Source organism: Grus americana, chromosome 23, assembly GCF_028858705.1.
Source record: "Grus americana isolate bGruAme1 chromosome 23, bGruAme1.mat, whole genome shotgun sequence".
Taxonomy (NCBI): Eukaryota; Metazoa; Chordata; class Aves; order Gruiformes; family Gruidae; genus Grus; species Grus americana.
The window spans coordinates 6,881,810-6,904,960 of NC_072874.1; the positions used below are offsets into that span (position 1 = coordinate 6,881,810).

A 23,151-nucleotide genomic window follows, 5' to 3' on the forward strand; every position below is an offset into this window, starting at 1 on the left:
ATAGAAAGAAGATGAGCTTTACTAGTTTTATCCTGGGGTGAAACAATGTAGGAGAGTTACCGATAGTACATGAAGGTCTACGTGGCCACAAGGACTTTTCCGATTAGGTCTACGGTCACTGGCTTTTCCCCTAAGGCTGAAGCATTGCATTAAACACTGGACAAGCTCTTTCTCCTGGAGGTGTCTGGTAAATAATACCACACATTCTGTATGTGGACAGTGTTCCATAGTGCTTTGGAGAGTTGATGGCATTGTCACATTGAATGAGAAATAATGGCTAAGGGAAGAAATGAGGAAAGAAATGGTTCCTTGGGGACAGAGGGTGGATATTTAAAATTTGTTGGATGTGCTCAGAGCTACAGGGAAGAAGTACAAGAGCCGGAGATATTGTGTGAGGTGGAGGCAGGCATTGGAGAAGTATCTAGAGAGCAGGAGACGACTCTGCCTTCCCACACTGTCACCAAATATCCCAACATCTTGGGGGGAACAGCTTCCTTGCTGTAACTCTCAGCACGTGAAACAGATTCATTGTTTTTAATGTTAAGAACAAGAAGTCATCTCTGCTGAGCTACTTCATGGCCTCCCCTTTCCCAGTCAACTATGTGAGCAGTTCACAACAAAAACTTTTGGCCTCTTGTCCAACGCTAAGATGTGTCATCTCCTGGGGTTAGTGCACACTTAGAGATGATTTAGGGACGGGTGTGAAGTAAGGAGAAAGGACCAAAAGAATTGAAGGCGGCTCCAGTCACCTGAGTAGACTATTCAAATGACTGTCAGTAACTGTGGTTCTTGTGTGTCTGTGAGAATGGCAGGATCTCAAGGATGTTGTCTTGAAGTCAAGTGTCTTTGAAAGGCCAAATACCTTGAGAACTGTGATCATAGAATAATTTGGGTTGGAAGGGACCTTTCAAGGTCCAACCCCCCTGCAATGAGCAGGGGCATCTTCAACCAGATCAGGTTGCTCAGAGCCCCATCCAGCCTGACCTTGAATGTTTCCAGGGATGGGGTATCTCTGGGCAACCTGTCCCAGTGTTTCACCCCCCTCATTGTAAAAAATTTCTTCTTTATATCTAGCCTAAATCTACCCTCTTTTAGTTTGAAACCATTACCCTTTTGTCCTATCACAACAGGCCCTACTACAAAGTTTGTCTCCATCTTTCTTATAAGCCTCCTTTAAGTATTGAAAGGCCACCATAAGGTCTCCATGGAGACTTTTCTCCCGGCTGAACAACCCCACCTCTCTCAGCCTTTCCTCATAGGACCTCCAGTCTACCAGCTTTGGGAAGCAATACTGAACAAGTAGTTGCCATGATGAAGGCAATGCCATCGTTTGCTCTTCCTGCAGATTTGGAGTAGAGCAGCAGTAGGCATAGCTGTGTCAGGCCATGGTCCATGTCAACAGCTCTCATAGGCAGTAGGTAACCCAATGGCCATGCATTTGCGACCGTGAACCTAAGCTTTGGGGGACAAAAGAAGAAGTGCTGCTTCCTTTAGGGTGTTCACGTGCACACACACACTGCTGATCTGGCATCATGGAAGGTGTAAGGTTGCCATTACTCCACCCAGAAAAATTGTTCTCATGCTGCCAGCAATGCATCCAATGCTAATGAGACTTCTCTCCAGGCTCCCTGCTAGAAGCCAGCTTGTACTTGTCCCCTGTCCTCTTGCTGGTGCACCTCGGCAAAGGGAAACACAAGTTGAAGAAGGCCTTTTTGCACCTGAGATGCCCAGTCGTGTTTCAGGGTGACATGGTACCAAACTTGGTGTGCGCAAGAGAAGAGCCTGTCCCACAGAAGTTGCAAATGTGACTCTTCTCCTCCTCCTGACTCTGCTGTGGCACAAATGTATTATAGAAAGTTAACACTTCATGGGAAGACACAGAGGAGAGTTATTACTTCAAGTAATGGCTTTACTGGTATCCTTGTGTACCACAGATGGCCAAAAAGTCCTGGCCATATGGAGATGTGCACGTCTCATTGCTACACAACAGGAAAGCAGATCCCATAAATTAAAGGATATATGGTGATGTACATAAATCCATGGTCTGATCCTCTGAGGTCAAAGCCCTCTTGGTGTCAGAGGATTGGGTGCTAGTCTGTAACCTTCCACCTCCTTCTCATATGACTATGCTGTTCAGAGCTTGACAGCACCCTCCAGACCTCTTGCTTCCTAGAGCTTTCTATGGTGGCATTAACCTGCAGCACGTTGCAGTGAAATAGATAGTGATCCTTTTGCCCTCCTGGAAGACGTGATGAGGCTCCACTACACAATTCAAGGGAAAGATTGCTGCATGGGAAGTGGAAGGAAAATATCATTATTTGCTTACACTGTGATTCTTTAGAATGGAAAAAGAGAAGCTTATCATGATGAAAGGAGGCAAAATAGGGACGTCTGGGCTCAGCTCTGACACTGGCTTGTCATGCAACACTTCTCCAGCATCCTGTGTTTCAGCTGTAATACAGGAATCATGCATTTCTATTTTTGTGAGGCTGTCTAGGATTTGCTGGTGTTGGACTTGGATCCTGGGATAAAACATGCTGCTCAATAAATTCGTGAAGTTTTGAATTGGCAGTAAGGATAGAAGCAGAGGGTCAAGTTAGGCCTAATTCTGACCTTATTTACCGTGCATTTCAGGAATGGCTCCCTCAAAGACAGCAGTCACCCCAGTGCAAAAACAGTTAAAGAAAATCAGAATTGTTATCAAGGCGAAAGTGTGCAAGGCAGGACCTTTGCTGAGGCCGAGCAGAGGCGTATTTTTTTTTTTACTTGCAAGGACAGAGGGTTTTTAACCTCGTGTTTCCGTCATTTGTCTTCATTAAGAAAATGACAATCAGAGTGAAAATGAAATACCCCAGGGAAATAAAAACCCTTCAACTGTTGATTAGATCTGCCCATCACTTCAGAGCAGCCCTTTCAGATAAGTTTGTTCTTTGTGTTGCCTCGTGGTGGAGGGAACAAGATCATCTGCAGAGCATCAAACCCAGTGAGCAGGTGAGGTAATGAACCAGTGAAGATGTGCAAAGAGCCCTGATCTCACCTGTCTGCGCTGAAATTAAGACTTTTAATTAGCTCACTGGGATGTAGGGGGGTGTCAATGGTAACGTTTGTGCCTCCCGTGCTGCTGGGTCAGGGGGTGAACCAGTGCAGGGACCGGGGGAAGTCCCGCCGCCGCCGCCAAAGAGTTAATCCCAACATAATCGCCTCATTCTCTTTCGGAGAGGAGTTTCTCCGTGGCAGCCTGCAGGGCTGTCGGGTAAGACGCGTGATTGTGTGTTCTGGCAACCGCTTTGCAATGTGAAATAAACACCCTTTTGTATAATAGCATTCATTGAGCATTGTGCCTGGGAACCCATCATGACACATGTCAGCCCGGGGCTGGGGAAGCTTCCTCCTTTTGCAGCTCAGCAAAATATTTATACAGTGTCTTCTAGTAAACCAGTTCCTCCATGCTGCTGGGGGAAGCGGCTCTGGAGCTGGTCTTAATGGCTGACCTTGCTCCGAGTCCCTCCTAAAATAGTGAGCACAGCTCAGCTCCGTTCAATCTGCCAGCCAGATGGAACAGCTACCAAATTTGCTTCCCTGTTAGGTTTACTTTTTAAATTACTATAATAGCCCTGCAGATTTATTATTGCTTTAAGTAACTGGAACATAGTTTTAAAAACAACAGCCCGTGTACCCAGTCCTCAAGCCATGCGCTGGGACGCTAATAGGGAAACTGCAGGAGCTGATGGAGCTGATGGTTGCGTTGTGTTGAACTTTGAGTCTTGGGTACTGTGCGCTCTCTGATTATTAAGCCCTGTAGTTTCTAAGAAAAAAAATATTCTTTTTTCTTGTTTTCAATATTTAATAACAACATTTTAAAAATCTTGATGCTAAAAAAAAATAATATGAATTTTGCTGTTGACGGATAACCAGATGGGGGTACCGGAATGTCAACTAGTTTGCAAAGAATAGAAGTATCTCTTTTTTTTTTTTTTCCCCTTTGACCTTCAGTACTGTAGGGTCTCAATGACCAGAGAAAATTATGATGGTTTCTGGCTCCTGACCATTGCTGCTCATCAAAATCCATTCCACAGTGTCACAGTCAGTCTCTGCAGACCGCAAAACCAGTTGCAGCTAGAAAGTTTGTGTAAGATGTACAGAAGGCTGATTGAAAAGAAGCATGTTTCCAAGAATTCTCTATGTTTTGGTTTGCGTAAGGTCTAAAATTTAAAATATGTTTCTCTTGCCCCAAATAAATCTCAAGTAGTAATTGTAGGTGGGGAATTACAACATATATGGCTGGTTTTAGGAAGGGCCCACAAAGATCTGTTCTTGGCTTGTGATAGGGTATTTCTCCTGGAAGAGCAAAAACAATAACAAAAAAAAAAAATCTGGTATTTAATTTTATAGATGCAAGGTTTGGGCAATGAAGCTAGACAAAGTAAGCCTAGAAAAAAGGAACAGAATCTTAGCAGAGAAGAAATCGATCACTGGAACATCTTAACTGAGAACTGCTTCCTCTACCACCATTTGTAGCCTTTAAATCCAGACTGTTTTCTATTTTCATAAGTGATACTGAAGTTCAAGGACAAGTAATGAGCTTGATGCAGAAATATCTGAGAGGTTCTGCAGCCTGTGTTCAGCAGGAGGTCAGGCCTATCATTTATCATGCTGTCTTCTGGTCTTAACATTTGAGGATCTCTGAAGACCATGTGAGATTGTGGCATCACATTTTGAAAATGAACCTTTTAATCTTCCTGGAAATGCTTATTCCAAAAAATCAAGAGCCTTGACTACAGTATACATGTTTTCCTGAAATTCTCTATCTGTAGTGCCCCATAAATGTGAGCATGAATGTTGTTTGCTGTTCAGTCTAGGGCTAAGAATAGGAATTCCCAAGACGAATGCTGGACTAACTGCACACCAGTTCATTGCTGCTAGGACTTGGCATCACAGAATGGCCCATGGAGCCCCCGCAGATCATAGTATTTGGTTTGTGAGCTGTGCAGAAGCTCACTGTGAAAACAAACAAGCTCTTGTGCAATTATCATGCAGTTCACGTATTTTTAATTTAACACTTTTGCATCCAGGTCAGAACTTCCCTCTTTTTTTGGATGATCTTTTTTTTTATTTCTGGGACCCTTCTCTTAAACTCCAGGTTTGGTTGTAAGAATGCCACTTTTGCTGTGGGAAGGAACAGTATCTTCCAAACTGACTTTTACGAGAAGAGGAGAAAAAAAAAGGGGGGTGAGGGTGGGAAACGCGTGTTTCTCTCATTTTGGGTGTGTGGTCAGATGGCTACTTGTCTGCCCAAGCATCCTCTCTCTGCAACAAGAGCAGGGCCACATTTATGGCTCTCCTCCCCCGCAATCCTGTTGTTCATGAATGAATGCAAAAGACTCAGAGAGGACAATTTTGCAAAGCAGAAAACCAAGGTTGTAATTTCAGGTTCCTCAGAAGAGGGCTCCTACCCAGATGGCCAATTAAATGCTTGGGTTCCTTCAGATTTGGACCCTGTTGGTTTCGGGTGAGCAGCTCCGGTAGGCGGTGGGGCTTTATGAAGCCCGAAGGATGATTCAGCACCTTCCACCCCAGCTCAGGTCAGGCGGTTGCATCTACACCATTCTTGCAGCACCACCTTCTGGTCTGCAGCCCTGCACGGTGGAGGAGCCATGGGCAATGCAGCAAGCGTGCTGGGAGGCATGCATAGAGGTGCTCTTCACTAGCTGCAGCCTGGAAGTGGAGGACCGAAACTCCTGGGTGGCTTGTGGCCAGCTACCGAGGTGGTGAAGAAGTTGGGGGGAAATCTAAGGCACCTTCGTGCTGTATTTTTCTGCAGGGTTTCTGAGCCCTCAGGGTGCTGGGCTGTGACTGGGGTGCTGTATGTTGCACACTGGTACGTCAACGTGCACAGGAGGTGTGGGACCACATCCTGCTCCCTCTGCGGGGCACATCGCCGCACCCAGAGCCGGTGATTGGAACCGAGAGGAAACCTGCAAAGAGAATTACTGATCTTGCAGGCTGACTTGCTGAGCAAGGGGTGAGCGGCAGGGAAGTAGAAGATCTAGTAACTACCTGCCCTTTTACACCGTGCCACGGGGGACTTTTCTCCTGCTGCACCTCATTTTCCCAGCCCGGCGGTGCAAGAACCGCTTATTTCCCTTACCGACTTGCTCTTGCAAAAGTTGTAGCGTTATTGACCGGCAACCGGGCTGGTGTGGCTGAACCCTCGTCTGGGTGTTTCCGACTGTATCAACTGGTCTATTTAAAGGCACGAACTCTTCCTCCAGACCTGGCCTCGCTGTTTGTTACATGAACGAGGGATCTCCGAGTTCCCCTCCCTAACAAGATGTGACTAGAGCTGTCTGTTCAGGGGCACGCAGAAACCTCATCTATCACCTTTTTTGAACCTGTCCCCCACTGTTTTATACTTGTACTGACATAACTGTCCTGTTCAGCTGCCGAGCAGACAAAAAACAGCCTCTGGTATCTGCTGCCTAAAGCCAGTGTCTGCAGAGACAGCAGCCATAAAACAGACCTACACCAGTAAATGAAGGTCTGCTCCATTCCTGTCAAGGCCTGTAGCTATTCCCTTTTTTTTTTTTTTGCCTGCTAATGCTCAGGCTTAAAGCAGGAATGCTGGCCCCTTAATAGATTTTTTTTTTTAATATATATTTTTTTAATCTTTCCTAAAGAGGCTGGAGGCAATTTCAGACTTGCCTCGTCTACAAACATTGTTTTGCACATTGAGGAGAAGGTAGAGATTGAAGTTTTGTTACAACACTTGGTGCTTCTGTACAGGGTGGTTTTAACAGGCAGTCGTCTGCCCCTGGACCCAGCAGAAATGGCTTGCTATGAATAATCGAAGTGGTCTTTATGTAAAGGTGGACGTAGTCGTGGCTGGTTTTCTGTAGCCCATTAAAGAAAGAGCTGCTGATCAGAGGTTTAGTGCTGTGCAGATGGTATTTTGCAAAAAATTGTTGGAACTCTGTGATACGCCAGGAGAGCCCATTGTGAATCCAAACATGAGTGGTACTAGATCCAACCAAAGCATCTGGACAAAAATTGGAGTGTAGGTACTCTCATAAACTTCTCTTGTTATTTCTCACACTGATAAGGCGTAGTCAGGAGGAGAGATGAACGCTGCCCCAAGATCTGTTTTGCCAACAGATGTTGAGTTGATGGTTTTAAGTGTTTTTGTTTGTTGGGTATTTTTTTAAGTAGCCACTTAATCTAAAATTCAGATGTGTAGCAAGTTGTCATCTTTGACTGAAGAATTTCTTGCGTGCATTAAAATAATGAGGGTTTTTTTGTGATCTCTTAGGTGTTTAATCAGTTAGAGATTTCATCTTAGGTGAGGCTTTTTGAAGCATTCTTCCTCCTGAGGCTTTGCCAAGCAGGAGACTTTTTGGATCAGTAGTTGAGGCACAGAAGTAATTTCTGGACCTAGGTTCTCTGCATGTTTAAGAACTGTTATTTTAATTTCTTAGTAAAAGGTAATGTACTTTCAAAGAAAAAAATCAGGTTGGAAGTGCTAATGAAAATCTTTGTTCATTTCTTCTTGCCAAACCCATTTCCATTCTTTTAAAAAAATCACCAAATAAACATTTTGAAACCTAACTAGTTTCTGTTGAGCCTTGTGCTAAGCAGAAGGAATACAATCTCAGATCTCCTGGATGACTATGCACACAGATATATCAACCTGCTTTCCTAGGGATGTGAGACCAGGCTTTGAAAAATATTTATTTGCCTTGAAATCTTTAATATTTGACCTCCATATCATTTCCTTAATGCCATTCCAACTCAAAGCCCTGATAAGCTCAGTTGTGAAGTGCTGAAAGGTATTTTAAAAGTGTCTCTGGTCACCAACGTGAGCTCATTTCTAATTAAACAGAAGTTCACACTTTATTTCATTAGAAGCATAATAATAAATGTACACATAATTGGCTGATTCTTAATTCATTAGCTATTAGAAACAAATTCCTTAAGTCTATTAGGATTAGAAAGTGGAGCTTTGTGTCACTCAAGTGATCTCATTCTCCTGATCTACATTAAGATGTCATTTTGCTTATGGCTTTGATATGTTAGGATAATTTATCCAGTCTGTGGATATGATAGCAGCATGTACAGTTTCTGCTGAAATGTTGCCGGAAGGTTGGGCTGTGCATAAGATCTCTCTCCCTTTGATTTGGGCTAAGTTCTGTAACTTCCCAGCTGCTTTCAACAAAAATGGTGACTCTCGCTGTCACCCCTCAGTTTACCAGCTCCATCTGCAGGTGCCTGCACTGGGCAGATTTCAGTGCCCAATTAAATACTAATAAAAATCACAAAAATGGAGTCGCTTCTCATGAATACCAGGGTGTCTAAGTACTTGCTTTACAAAAATGAACAGGTGGATGTAGCAAACACAAATCTCATGCATTAGCTCTTCCTTTGATGCATTCTGGTGGCCCCAAATGAAGATCACTAAGGCCATTGCCATGCTGTGAAATTCAGATATTTTTGCACAGTTGGTTGGAAGTGGGGTGAGGCTGGAAGTCTTGTAGAGCAGATTCTTCTGCGGTGGATCCTCCTGCTCGTCATTCACTTCAAGTCCATGCATGACTTACAGCCATCGGTCCAGATGTTTTGGTGGACTTGTATGGCTTTGTATTCCAGGTCTGCATCCTGAAGTGTGTTCCTGTTTGGAGCTCTCAAACCTTTACAGGGCAGGAAAAATCTAAGGAAGTGGCATTGTCTGAAACAGCCTGGAGACTCTCCTGGTTTCAGCTGGGATTGAGTTAATTTTCTTCCTAGAAGCTGGTACAGTGCTGTGTTTTGGATTGAGGATGAGAATAACATTGATAACACACTGATGTTTTAGTTGTTGCTAAGCAGTGCTTACATCAAGTCAAGGACTCTTCGGCTTCTCACCCTGCCCCAGCAGCAAGGAGGCTGGGGGTGCACAAGAAGCTGGAAGGGGACATGACTAGGACAGCTGATCCAAACTGACCAAGGGGATATTCCATACTGTATGATGTCATGCTCAGTATATAACTGGGGGGAAGCTGGCAGGGGAGGGAGACCGTGGCTCAGGAACTAGCTGGGCATCGATGATCTGTGGGTGGTGAGCAATTGTGCTGTGCATTACTTGTTTCGTATTATTATTATTATTATTATTAATCTCTTTTTCTGTCCAATTAAACTGTCTTTATCTCAACTTACCATTTTTACTTTTTTGCTCTGATTCTCTCCCCCATCCCACTGCGTGGGGGCAGTGAGCGAATGGCTCTGTGGTCATTTTAGCTGCCTGCTGGGTGAAACCATGACAGAGATTCAGAGCAAGGAAAGGGGAAGGTAGCACCAGGCTTCTTCATTTTTAAATTGGCTTTTAAAACTAGGAATGCCTGTTAGGCACAGGCACAAGTCTCCAGGTCTTCACTTTGGTAAAGAATTGTTCTTTGTCTTGCCTCATTGCTCTGTGTTCAGTGAGTTTGTTCCACCAAAGTGGAGAGGAGCTTCTCCATCCAAAACCACCTCAGCTCTCCAGTAGAGCCACAATGGTCCTTTGGGAGCAGCAGGTGCTGGAGGGAATATTTGGTGTAGCTACATCCCTGTGTAGGAGTTGGGGATGGGGAATTTTTGATGGATACTGTAATCCGGTTGGATTTAAAAGAGTGGAGACTCTCTGGTGCAGAGGAGATCCTGTCTGGGGTGGTGAAGATGTGGAAAATCCTATTCTGGGTTTTCTCTCATTCCCCCAGCGAGTGCTGGTGCTGTGGATTCCTGAGGAACAGGTTTATGAGGGGAAAACCAGAATAGATGGACACAGAGCCGATGGGGTCCCTGCATAAATATTTGCATTCATCTACAAGAAGCATCTGTTAATAAGAGGCCAATCACCTGGAAATTAATCAAAACACATTCTGGTTCTCATTAAATGCTGCTTTGTTTCAGTGGCATAAGGTGTATTTTTGTATGTGCATACAAGGGAGTTTTGTAGAGCTTGTGATGACAAGGAAGCAAACACTGTCCAGACTTGATTCTTTTCTTCCTACAAAGCTAACAACATTCCCTCCAAACTCAGACATGTTTTTTCTTTCTTTCCTGTTAAACAAATGTATATCTTGATTTTAAATTATTTCTGCTTTTTGTGACTTGGCTTGGCGTATGAGAGCTCTAAAAGGTGATGTTTCCCTCTGAACCTCCGTGCCATTGGTGTGAGGAATACCAGGGTCTTCCAACGGTGACGTGTCTTTGCACCTTTCCTAGCTGTTTGCAAAGAGCTGTGCAGCTTGTAATGTACATATATATATGTACACCAATGTACATATATATGTGTGTGTGTGTGTGTGCACAAACATCTGCAGTACATATCCTCTCGAAGAGAGGTTCGAGGCACGTTACTGGGGAGGAGAAATCAAACGAGCTGCACCATCTATTGCAGCTGGTTCTGAGTTCGTTGGTAGACCTGCTTCCATCTGCCCAGCTCCCAGTGCACGGCATTTCAGCAGCTCCACGCTGCCTGAGAAAATATTTATCTTGAGAAAAGTTGTGTTAATTAAACTGACTCTTCTACCAAATCCCCTGCCACGTAACAAAAACACAGCAAAGTCTTTATCAAGGAAGCTTTTCAAGATGAGGGTGGCATTGGGGACAGGCAGGCACTTGCTCAGTGTGTGTAATATGTATTTCGATTTTTTCACTATTTCTGTTATGTGGCAAAATATAAATGAATTTCAGTATATGCTCCTAACGAGTCAAGACTGTTTCTGTAAATAGGAGGCTGCCAGGCTGGTGATAGGATCAGAAGCTCTGTTTTTGCCTATAGGGAATAAAAGGACCATTTTTTTCTCTTTCTGGCTTTCTTTTCATTGAGGATAGGAAAAACCCCATTGTCTTTGGTCTTGAATCGGTGGGGGAAGTTTCCTTGTTGTATTATTTCCACTGAGATTCCAGGGTTTTTTTCACTGTCACTTAAACAGAAATCTTTCAGCATCTCCTCTTTGTGTTTGGTTAAATAAGATACAGACTGGCATAATACAGCGTTGTGTATTGATGCTGTGTCCAGAAAGTAACACGCTACTTAGGAAGATCTGGGTTGTTTGGGGTTTTTTTTCATATCAGGGGCTGCAGACGGATGCAGTAATTCCCTCCTCTACATCCTGCTTTTCCATCATCATCCTAATTCAGAGAATTAATAATGTATTTGTATTTCTGTTGTATCTTCTATCCTTACTGGATATTAGAGCACTTAGGAGCTCGGTTAACACAATGCATCGCTTCCGATGCTGGACTGGTATGAGTGGAGAGAGGGCAGCTGGGCCAGAGCGTGCAGCATCCTTACATGGTACTGCAGGGCAGCAGGGAAGGAAAAACCTCCTGTCCAACAGCGTAGGAATTTCAGGCTGTGGTTGCCCAGAAGGGCTTATGGGATCTTTAATGATCGGTCCTCAGATTTCAATCATAAACTTCCATCAGCCTCCCAGCCTGGGGGCACTGATGTAGCTGCTCCTCATGGGTAGGGCAGCTGTCTGCTGAATCTCCGCCTGGATTTCCCTGCAGAGCTCCTAGCAAAATACCAACATCTTCTCAATCCTGGTGTAGCCAGTGAAATCTGGTGAGGTCATGACCTGAAGTGATGAAAACTTCTCTCAGCAGCAGGGGTTACCCACCTGGCGTTCCATGATCTGGGGAAGCGAGGCAAAAAACATAAGCTTGCTTTTTGCTGTGTGGAGAATAAAGCTGCTGTCTTCTTTCTCCAAGCGTCTGAGCAACCTGCAGTTATGCAGACCAAGTAACTCACCCTGGGTAGCATGGGACTAGCACGGCTTCTGGGCGGCATGAGAATTGGGTCTGCTCCAATAGAGTTCCTACCAAAGTTACAAAAGTGCTAGCAAGATCCTGCAATGCAGAACTCACATCCTTTGGCTCTGCCTGGCTCTTGTGCCCACCGGGCTTTGACTCGGTCCCGTTGCTGGAGGCAGCAGCACGGCACCTTTACTGAAGCCGGCAGCCAGGGGAGGTTGCCTGCTGCTCTCTGCTTCCCATCGCCAGGAACTTCATGCGAGCATGCAGTGTGGCTGTGCGTTTGCTCTGGTTTATGCTGGTTTTGGTGTTTGGGTTTTTTTGAGGGGAGGGGGCTAGAATTAAGGACAGATAGATCCATGCTCACATGCCTTGAGATTGCAGTTTGTTGGGCAAAAGTGACTTTCTTCTCCCTTCGTGTATGATGAGTGCTTTCCTCCTTTCTCCTCCCTTCTGCACTCACAGCTCCCTGGGACCATGGCTTAGCAAGGCAGGGCTGCGGGATTGATTCAGCAACGAGCACCTCAGCTTTGGTCCTGTGTCAGCACCGTGTTTTCTAAAGCCTGAGCAATGACAGGCTTCATGGCAGGGGTGCTTCATCAGCCTTGAACACTCTCTTCTTTGCTTGAGGGGGGAGGAAAAAAAATCAACAAGCTGAGAGGGCAAAGCTTTTCATGTTTTCTGTGGAAACTTTCTGCTGTGCATGTGTTAGTTTTGCTGAAGCTGTGGGGGAATGCTGTGGTGAGCAGACCAGTCAGTCGTCTCCGCAAGGAGCGATGGAGGTTGTGGCCTACATGCTTTTGGCTTATTTCAGTATTGTACATGTCAAATGTGATACTCCAGATTTTCCTGGCTGCCTTTCAAATGCCTCTCACCTTTACCAGTGACTGGCATTTAAACTCTGAGAGGATACAGCCCTTGGTGCATTCCAAGAGTTTGCTAAAACCCTGTAAATTTACTTTGTTTTCTCAGAGAGGGAAGTGACAAAACCCCATAGATATGTAATGATTTTTTTTTTCAAGTATAAACCAGAAAACATTAAAAGGAGGAAAAAAAAGTAACTGCGTATGGGCTAGCCAAAACAAAGTATGAACACCAGCGTTGGTCTGTCAGTAATACATTACCGAAATGAACCTGCCACCCATTGGTGAGTTACAGCAGAGGTCCCCTCCGTGCCATCCAGACAGGATGCGAGATGCTGTGTCTGCCAACTGCAGAGCCTTGGCTCGGGCAGTAGCTGCTCCCGCTTCCAGCTCGGCTGCGTTCTGGTTTGTTTCCCATGTGTCAGCCAGTAGCGGCTGTCAGAGCATCTTCATCTGCTGCAATGGATTACAGAATCCAGTGGAAAGATGCCCTTCTGTCTGCAGGGCCTCGGAAGTGCGTGTGCGGTGAGGGTGAGGGTGGGTGGAGGTGGCTGGATCACTAGGCAGACCATCATCTTGTCTTCAGGTCAGGGTTTCTGTTTGCCACCTCTGAGCTGCTCACTTTGCAGGCTGGGGGTCAGTGCACTTACACGGCACTGTTTGCAGCCCAGTTCTACCATCTCACATACATGTCCCTTGAAGAATACTCGGGTTTGCAGACCTAATGTGCATCTGAAGGGCAGAAAACTGGAACTCCTATGTAATCTTGCACGAATTAATTCATCAGGAAAAAAATTAAGTCATTGGAGAAAAGGGTATCAGGTTGGGTGTGTGTATGAGCTGACATCGAAAGGATGGCAAACCAAAACTGGTGAAACCTTAGCAGTTGCTGTTTTGTCAATTATAGCAGTGAGTTGCTGAGTGTTGTGTGTCCGTGCATAGTTTGATGTGTATGTAGATATGCAGAGAGGTTCAAATGCATTCAGGAATGGATGCTTCATTGCCCTGTTTTGCTATGCCTGTATAAAGAGAGGGAGTCTTATTGTGCACAGGGATAAATTGATAATGAAGCTCGCAGCCACCAGCGACCTCCACTCCCAATGAGAGATGTTGTTTGTATAGAGATGTTTTCTGTAACATTTCTTCTCCTCGCTTCTGTATTCAAAGCAAACTGGAAGCTTTTTGTGATGTCAGCTTGAAAGATCACTTTGTCATTTTAGTAAGGTTATACAATACTCTTAGAGTCTGTTTTAATTTTATTTTCCTTAAGTTTTATTGCATTTTGCTTAATTGCTTCTGCTTTATTGTTAATGAGACAAAAAGCAGTTTGTGTAATAGCTCACAGAGTAAAATTATCAGGGAGCAGAGAGAGAATTTGCATGTTAAAAGTTTCTTTTTATTGTTTTCATTGTCTTCAAATTCCTCATTTGGTTTTGTTCAGTCCTACAAACCTGCTGTGCCTTGCAGGCAGCATCACTGACCCGTCTGTGTCCTGCAAGTACATGGTTAGGGCAAACTTGCCTGGGCCATGGCAGAAGAATGAGTTCTCATGGGGCAGGGTGGTACGCAGCCCATACTCGACCTTGGTCAAGGCAGCGCCTCGCCGCTGAACGTCCCGGCAGGCTTTTGTTTCTGGTCACTTCTGCAATCAGCCACAAGCAGCCCTCTCTTCTTCTATTTATGAAATACACCAAAATTCCTCATTTTCCCTATTGCGGAATGGGTTCAACTCCTGCAGTAACCAACTGTCAGAAAACCAGAGGCTGAGTTCAACAATACAGCTGACAAACCCATGACACTTGTTGCTTTTTTTTTTTAAATAATTTTTTTCTTTAGTGAAGCCTGAGGGGAATACTACTCTCAGGAAGCTCATGAAGTGCAAAATAAACTGGGAAGGAAACTATATTAATTCAGCTGGTGAGCATAATGCAAGAAGCTAGGATGTGCAGGCTTGTGCCTGACATTGCCCCTGCTGTGGAGAGCTGAGGAAGGCCAGATGAGTAATTACTACCTCCAATCTGAAAAGAGCACAGCTGCAACCTTTTCGCAGAGCTTTCTCTGTGTCCTTATGAAGCAAAACCATGTAAGAGTTACGTAGTCTGGCGTGGGATCTAAATCATGGGTGGTAAAATCTGTGTGTATAAAACATGAGAATACTCTGCAAGGAATGGGAATTCATCTCATGGCACACAGTCATGATTTCCTTGCTGCTGCTGCCTCGTTTCTGTCATTCAGTACTGTTTTGCATAGTGATTAACTGACCATCTAATTTACATAGCTGCAGTCTTGCCTGCTGGGTCGCCCCTTACTCCATTAATTGTTCTGCTGAAGTCAATGAGAGAAGAGGTTCCTAATCAGTCCCTTATGGACAGCACAGTCCAGATCTGTGAGGAGGAGCCAGGACCTGGGACTTGCTGTGTATCATTGCAGGGTAAAACCAAATATAAAAAGTGCTGGGATGAACTTGTTTCCATTTTGGTAGTTGATTTGGGGTCCATTTTTTGCACTGAGTACTAAAATCACTGCTGTGTTACTGCAACATTAATTTTTAGGTCTCAAATACATACGATGTGCTCCTCCTGCAGCTCAGCCGGGTTCTGGGTCTGGTATGTATTTGCATAGGGCTTGACAAGATGTGTGCAGTGAGCCTGGACTCCTACGCATGCAAAACGGCACCTTCATGACCTGTGCTCTATCTGACTTGCTGCAGGTCTGCAGACCAACCTGGCTGCAAGGATGCAATGGGCTGGCTGGGACACTCTCCTTGTCCCAGCAGCTGCTTACAGGTCAAACTGGAGCCCCGTGCTATGAGACAGCATTGAACATGAGGTATGAAAGTTGGCCTGTTATCTCTTTAACATTTTGGCAGCCTGACTTCCATTGCGGTTCATCTCTTTGTTTAACTTCCTGTACAGCACTTCCTTCTGCTGCGTCCCAACCCTTGGGTTCACCAGACAGTGAGAGGAGCCACTTCCTCAGGGCAGGAGAAGCAGGGTAGTGACTCGCTGCAGATACAAACTTCCACCCTCCAACTTTGGAGCAACGGAGGCTACTTTTTTACGAGTAAATAAAAGGAGCCAGGATCAATTTTCTGACCCTGAGGGCCAGTGACATGGAAGGACCTCACTCCATCTCAGTGTCTAGTCTTTGTGTGTGCTTTGTCTTGAAGCAAGATTCTGCTTCTCCCACAGCAAAATAATCTGGGACACTCCTTATAGCTGCCTGGGTTTTGCATTATACCTCCACTCTCCACCAGCCAGTTGGCTTTTGCACAAGGCAAATGGAGAAGTGAGCAGCATGTAGCAACTCTTGTGCTCAACAAGACCGTTCAGACATGGCTGTGTGCATCCATGGAGGAAAGGCGAGGTAGTCCCTGTGGCGAGCTTCATCGATAAGTCAGGGGAGGGTCAAGGGAAACCATTTTCAGCTGGTCTCTACAAAGCCTCCTGGCCATGAGACCAGGGACTGTGGTATTGACTAAAACCTCATTCCCCACTGATTCACCCTGCAATTATGAAATTGAGCAGAAATCATAAACTTCATCTGAACTGTAGTTATCCCTTTCTTTTTTTCCACTCCTGTGGTTTGAAACTATGTAGAAACGTTTTGGAAGGTTTCTCCAAACATGAGTTTAACCATAAGTCTCATCAGGGGGAACATATTATTGGGGAAAGGCAATTACTGCTTTAGCTGTATGCAAGACACATTACCTTGGAAACAGTCACCATCTCACCAATAGCTGGCTTCCCACTCTTGGTTTGGCAGGTCTGGAGTCTTCAATTCAGATGGATTTTGAAAGAATCATTACGCAGCAGTAGTTTCAAAATATTAGTTTACTAATGACTTTTTTGCACCAATGAGCATGTGAGAAGTGAAAGCAGCAGCGATTTTTACAATCCTCTGGAGGAGATGTGACGGTGATGCACATAATCCCACTTTACAGTGACAAGCGTTGAATGGTTCTTGAGGGTTGTCTTAAACATTGTGAGAGAACTTCATTTTCTTGAGTTTTGTTTGCAAGAAAACAGGATTAGTTTCATTACGAATGTAAAAAAAACCCAACAAACCTTCTGGAGTATGAGTGGTATATAGGCATGCCCTTCCTGTCCGCAGGAGCCTGACTTCAAATCCCAGTTGTGCTTACTGATGGAAATGACATTACTGAAATCTCCTGCTCCCAAGCATGTGTTTGCCTACAGTGAAATGGAGCAGCCATGAGCTGGTCCAGGCAGCATGCACGAGGCTGTGTGCAAGAGCTGGATCTGCCTTAAAACCGTGCCAAAGGTTTGCACTGGATGGGGCAGAGCTGAGTATTGGCCTCTAAGGTAGGATGAAACTGCCGTATCTTCTGTGTTTTGTGAGTGTGACCATGAGGAAGGGAGCTCTCAGCTGCTGTTTGCATATCTGGGTTCGTGGTGCAGAGAGCCTTGCTCCATCTCTGGCTTTCTGGTGGTGATGCTCGCCAGGCTGCACAGGGATTGTTGTTTTTTTTGTTTTTGTTTTTTTCCTTCTAGTTTCAATGGTGATATTTCTGGGAATATTTAGCTCTAAAATATGCAGATTTTGCAATGATTACTCTGTTCCGACTCAAATGCTTTTCTGGAAAAACTGTTTTAAGTTATGAAAATAGATTAACCCTTTGCACATGCCTTGCTGGCAAAATGCAGAGTTACTTTTGTTTTTCTGCTTTCCTCGCGGTGCAGGTACCGATGCCCTTATCTGCCTGGAAAGGTGAGAAGGAAAGTTACTGAAACCATGTGGGGTATAAGCAAAAATTAATAAACACAGCATTCAATCCTAGACTTTTTAATGAGCAGAGAAAGTCTCCTGGAGGTATTCCCGTCTGTTTCTGGTTATACGGATCCCTGTTTATAACTGTGGATCTCTCCCTTCCCGTAGTATCTGAGGGCCTCACAGACATTAATGGATGACTCACAACACATCTGTGAAATAAGGAAGTATCCCCATTTTAGAAATGGGGACTAACGCGGATTGTAGATGATATGACTTACTCAGTTTCACACAGGAAATGTGTAACCGAAGTGGGAATTGAACCCAAGTCACTTGCCAGTGAGGACTGGATTGTCTTCTCCCCTTGGCAAGTCTACAGCAACTCGGCAGATGTTGCACGTGTAAGAATCAAACACGTGAATCATGATGGTAGATGCCTGAGTTTGTAGCTTTAAAACAAAAAGCTGCTGTTTCCTAAAAAAAAAAAAAAGAGAAAAATAATTCTTTTTTAACAAATATTTATTTTCTAACAATCAGATGCCACTGAGAAAGAATAAAACTGGCTCCGTGCTGTGCCCCTGGGTAGAAGGGAGATTGGGGAGGCGCGTTTCAGCCGGGCAGGGTTTGAATGCGCCGAGCGGGTCGGGCAGCAGCGAAGTTCAGACGTGTGGAGCGAGCGGCTTTCCCCGGGGAGCACAGCCAGCCTCCCGCTGCGCTGCCCTTCGGGTCACCTGCGCTGTGGCAGGGGCTTCCCCAGGACAGCCATCCCCGTGCCTTGGCGATCGTATGCTCCATCCTCACTGACAGCGCTGGGCAGCCCTTTCGTGCCTGCAGCCTTTTCCCCTGTGGCTCCCGTCCCTTCCCCTGCGCTTCGCCTTCCCCGCTGCCTCCTCGCCCTGCTCTGCCAGCGACCAGGGGCACGCGTGGGGTAAGTAACCCCCCAGGGTTACAGGGGAGGGGGCCGCCGATGGAGACGAACCGCCTGTGTGATATCCACACTTCTTATGGATACACTCATTTTATCATCAAGGCGGAGGAGCGCAGAGGGAGCGATCTTTTGCCAGTGCCCAGTGTTGCTCTGAGCAACGGAGGATGCGCTTCTTCTTTCTGTCACTATTTCAATCAGCTGTACCCGCTTAGGGAAGCAGCGTTTGCTCTGGAACACGGGGGGAAGGTGAGCTGGGGGTTGGTGTGGAGGTCCCCTTGCCCCCATGCACGGGGCTGTCCTTGCCCCACGTTGGTCCTGCACACCCTCTCGGAAGAACTTCAGCTCCTGTTAGAGCAGAGTCCTCTTTTCTCCAGGAAAAGCAGATGTTGGAGAGGAAAGAGGAGCACTGGTTGCTCATGGCCCCTTGAGGAGGAGAGGAGGACGATTAAAGAGCCCCACAGCTTCTTACCCCCTTCAGTCTAGGAACTGATCTCTTAATTGGCATGACGCCCGTCAGCATTAACTGCTGCTGGACATCTCTTCCTGCAGCAGGGCCCATGTGCTTCTGCCGTGCTTTCCTCACATCTGTCTCCCCTCCACTTGTGAGCACATCCCCTCTTTCCTCTCCTAGCATGTAAGCTGCTCATTTTTTCAGCTTTTTTTTTTCAGCATTTTTTTTTTCTTGTCATTGGGACTTGCAGATGGATAAATTGTGGCTTGTGGAAGTACCTGATTGCAGGGTCCAAACCCTTCATCGACCCTGGATATGAGGAAGAAATGCCTGTGTGATCCCGTGGTCTCTTGTTGCACAAAGTTCAGCAATAAATCTGTGCAACTTGAGGTTCTTCATCCACAGAGCACAACTCCAAGCGCTGGGTTGAAGGTGGGAGCAGGACCCAGGGCATGCTGCTCTCTCCATCATCACACAGAGCTGCAGCGTGAAGGTCCCATTTGTTTCTCCTCTCCTTGACTCGTGACCGCTGTGCTCCTGGCTGCAGGGTGGAAGGTGTCTAGAAAGACAAAATACACCACACTGGTGATGGGGCTGGGACAGTAACTGGGGACATGGGACATGGGATCCAGCTTCCTAAGGGGCAGGAGAGTCAAGTCTTACATTTCATCACCACATGCTTCATGGTGGTGCAGGGGGCATCTCTTCTCTTATGGATGCTGCAGTCATAACACAGCATGGAGGCACCAGCTGATTTCAGATACTGACAGAATTTAAGTGGTTTGAGTTGTTGTCTGAGACTTGGCTGGATTTTAGGAGGCATGGCCCCAAGGGAGGTGGAATTTCAGCCCTCTTCCCAGCCAAAAGAGTGCTTCTTGTGCCAGGGTTTGTGGTGGCTGCAAGATTGAAATGGAGTTTATGACACCTGACCAAACTTGTTGCCACTTTGAGCTTGGGATTTGCGAGGAGACGGGGCTGCGTTTAGGCACTGCAGTGCCATCCCTCCGCTTTGTTCTTCCTGAACTTACAGCATCTGGGAATCTGGATGGCAGAACTGGAATGAAAACCTGAGTGGTGAAAAAATGACCTTTTTCTCATGGCTATGGTTGGGCACGCTCCTCAGGTGAGAGGAGGCTACTTGCCAAAGTATTTAGATTCCAAATTCATTCTTCTTTAGATATTTGTATCTGCCTGGACAGAACTGATGTCTGGGTGCAGAGGTGCACGTATCCGTAGGGATGTCCTAGCACACGCCCAAGGGTTCTGTTAGGAGCTTTGTGGAAGGTAAGTATGGATGAACTGAATGATTCACTTAAAACTAAAAGTGATCTAAATACAAAACTTAGGACTAAATATGAGCTTTGGAGGAAGGGCTGCAGCACCCCTGTGCTGATCTGAATACTCAATATCTGAGCAGACCTGAAATCCACACCAGGTTGTGGAGCTTTTGTCTCGTCTGCACTGTGTCTGCTGTGGCTGACACCAGCCAGGCTGTGGTTTCCCTCGCAGCCTTGTCCAGGAGGAGGAATACCCCATGGCAATGTGTTCACTACAAGCGTGCCCGTCACCATCAGGGTAAACGTGCTGAAGGAGGTGAATGCAGTCACCAAGGGCTTCTCCAGCTGTTGGGACTGAGTTTGTGTACTGTTTTGGTTACCAAGCAATCCTCTCCATCAGGGCACCTGATGTAAGTCCTGTGTGCTCACTGCTGAGATGGCATTTTAATATACGTACGTTATGATTCCAATGTGCTGTTTCTTTTACAGACTGAATTAAATCGTGGGCAAACAAAAGAGAGACACCATCAAAATTACAGACTACCAAGTCCACTGTAAGTAATCTCTGTTTTTTCCCTAGTGATTTACCCTGGATATGTTCACTGCCCTTTGCAATGGACTCAACCTGGGAACAGGACTTGCTTTTCTGTTTGGTTTACTTTGCTTTTTCTTCAGTATATTTAAGAAACTTTTGCCTGGCGAGTCCCCCCAGTGCTGCAGCAGCATTTTATGTTACTGAGTCTAGTTACAAGAGGTAGTGACAGGAGATCTACTATTGCTGCCCACTGTTTGCATTGTAAATCCCTCTCAGTCATAAATCACTTTGAATGTCTAAGGTGGCATCTGCCCTTTCATTCAAAGCTATGGTTGAGATCTAGTTTCAAAGACCTCCAGGTAGCAGAATGTCCTACTGCCCTGCGCTTTGCCCAACACCTTATCTGCTTTTATAAAGTGTGGATTTGCAGGTTTTTTTGTAAGAACTGTGGAACATCGTGAACTACTGAAAAAAAGGGATCTGGTTTCCCACAGATGTGTCTCTCCAGATTGATGAATCCATAGTTTAAAAAGGGGTAAATGTCGAATGAAGCTTTTTCCACAGACAGGACATTTTAGTGGCTGCCGGTAAGAAGGGAGCTGTACCTTTCCCTCAGTGGAGTAGAAATAGGGACTTGTGCTTTGCCTAGTTCACTTGCTTTCACTAAATTTTTAAGATTTAGAAATACATTTAACTTAGGTCAAATATGTTGGTCATTGGCTAAATTTGGTTTAAATCAGCCAAATGGCTTAAAAATTATCATGAGGAATAAACAGGCGGATTTTCCATTAGCACACTGTTCTCGCATAAGCCTGGCATCCTTAAAAACAGGCTAAAATTTGGTGTATAGAAGAAAATGCTGTTATGACTGTAATAGCTTCCCACTGATCCCACTGATCTCGATATGGTTGGACAGGACCAAACAGCCAAGAAAATCCTTCCATCTGCTTGAGTATTGCAAACAGCAGTTTTGCCTCCAACAGGGTTTTGAGGAACCACTGTAATGAGATGTCTCAGTGTCCTGGAAACAAAAGGCAAGTGACAGAAAGCCAAGCACTGCAGTTTCCCATGTGACACTTGAAAGGAATGAATTCTAGAGGTCAACCACAATGTAGAGAAAGTCCTGACACCTTCAAATGTCTTTTCAGTGATGTTCCCACCTGGAGCTTAGGTGTCAGGTGCAGCCTGCAGCATTTCTCTTCACTTTTGGGGGGGGTCTCAATCCCAAATCCAACAGTAAAGAGCTTGTTTGGGTGCATGACTGCATATATGTGGTGATCGTCCCAGGCAGAGGGACCAACTGAAGGCTTGACACTGGTTAGCTCTTCCTCAAAGCCTTTAGGAGGACTTAGGTGAGGTTTAGAACTGGGAGAGACTGTGCGCCTGGGCCTCTTTGCATGAATTCATTTCAGCCATAATAAGGTAATTCAAAATACCAACAATTGTAACTGTCTAAAAGAACATTTCTAAGCATTTTATCTCATGCTTTAGGGTAAAATTCTGGTCCCATTAAAACTAGAAGGAATTTTGTCATTGATTTCTTTCTTCAGGGTGGCAGTCTTTGTTTCTGTCACTGAGAATGAAGCAGGCATTTCTGTTCATGTTTGCTCCATTGCATTTCAAGTAAAACCCTAAGAAACGATGTTTGAATAGAAATAATAGCTGGAATCCCCAGTTTTAGTTCCTGTACTTTGGATTTGGCCACAGACATGCAATGTTAGCAGCTGGAAACCATGTGCCATAAAATCTGTGTGACTTTTTTCTTAAAGATTTGCTGATGTTGTGCCAATGCCATGCACTGCCTTGCTGTGTGTTAGCTGCCGTGGTGCTGTTCCACAGAGAGCGCAGTGCAGAATACATGCTAAGTGAAACTGATAAGCAAAAATAGTAGAGGCATAAGACATGACAGGGAGAAGAAGCTACTCAGGTCATGAGGAGATGGAGATGAAAGTAAAAGCAAAAGAAGAAGCTACTCAGGTCATGAGGAGATGGAGATGAAAGTAAAAGCAAAAGGTGTGCCTTTTCTGAGAAAAAAATGGAAGAACTGGGAAAGTGCAGTGAATATTAAAAGGCTGAAGTCTGAAGATTGATTTTGACTGAGGTAAAGAGAATAGAAACTGGAAGGAAAATGAGGAAGGAAAAAAAAAAAGAGCAGGTTTTCCCACCCACATTAGTCCCATTGCATTTCCAGGAGCCAGTTGGAAGCTGTCTGTGTGCAGAGGAGCTCTGTGGAGGGCTGACCCGTGCCAGCCCCCTTGTCTCTGCCGGCTGGAGGGGTACATCAGGCAAAAGAGAGAGCAGTGGGAACAAGATCTCTTATCTGGTTTAGTGCAGCGAGGTGCTCCTTCGCTACTCCAGGTTGTATCTGAGCTGGGGAGAGCAGTGTTAGGCATCTGCAGCCAGCTCTTTGGAAGCTCTCATTCCCTTCCTCTGCCATGCCTCCAACTTCATAGGGGACAAACCCTCCTACAATTTTTAGCTGGGTGGACTTTGGTTTTTCTGCCACTTGATTTTGCACTGTTGATTTTTCCTTGGAGAGGTATCAATCTGCCATGACTGCATCCAGCTAGGAGAATTATCTTTTGCCATTGGCATTC

The 23,151-nt window shown here is 45.4% G+C and overlaps 1 protein-coding gene across 8 annotated transcripts in view; it reads left to right on the top strand.

Annotated features, from left to right (window-relative positions):
- Window positions 1-23,151, top strand: part of HIVEP3 (HIVEP zinc finger 3) — a 326,648-nt gene that overhangs the window by 231,492 nt on the left and 72,005 nt on the right. For all 8 annotated transcript variants that reach the window (XM_054802485.1, XM_054802484.1, XM_054802483.1 and 5 more), the window contains one exon: window positions 20,509-20,573. The gene's annotated coding sequence lies outside the window, so the exon portion shown is untranslated. The remainder of the gene's footprint in view (window positions 1-20,508; window positions 20,574-23,151) is intronic.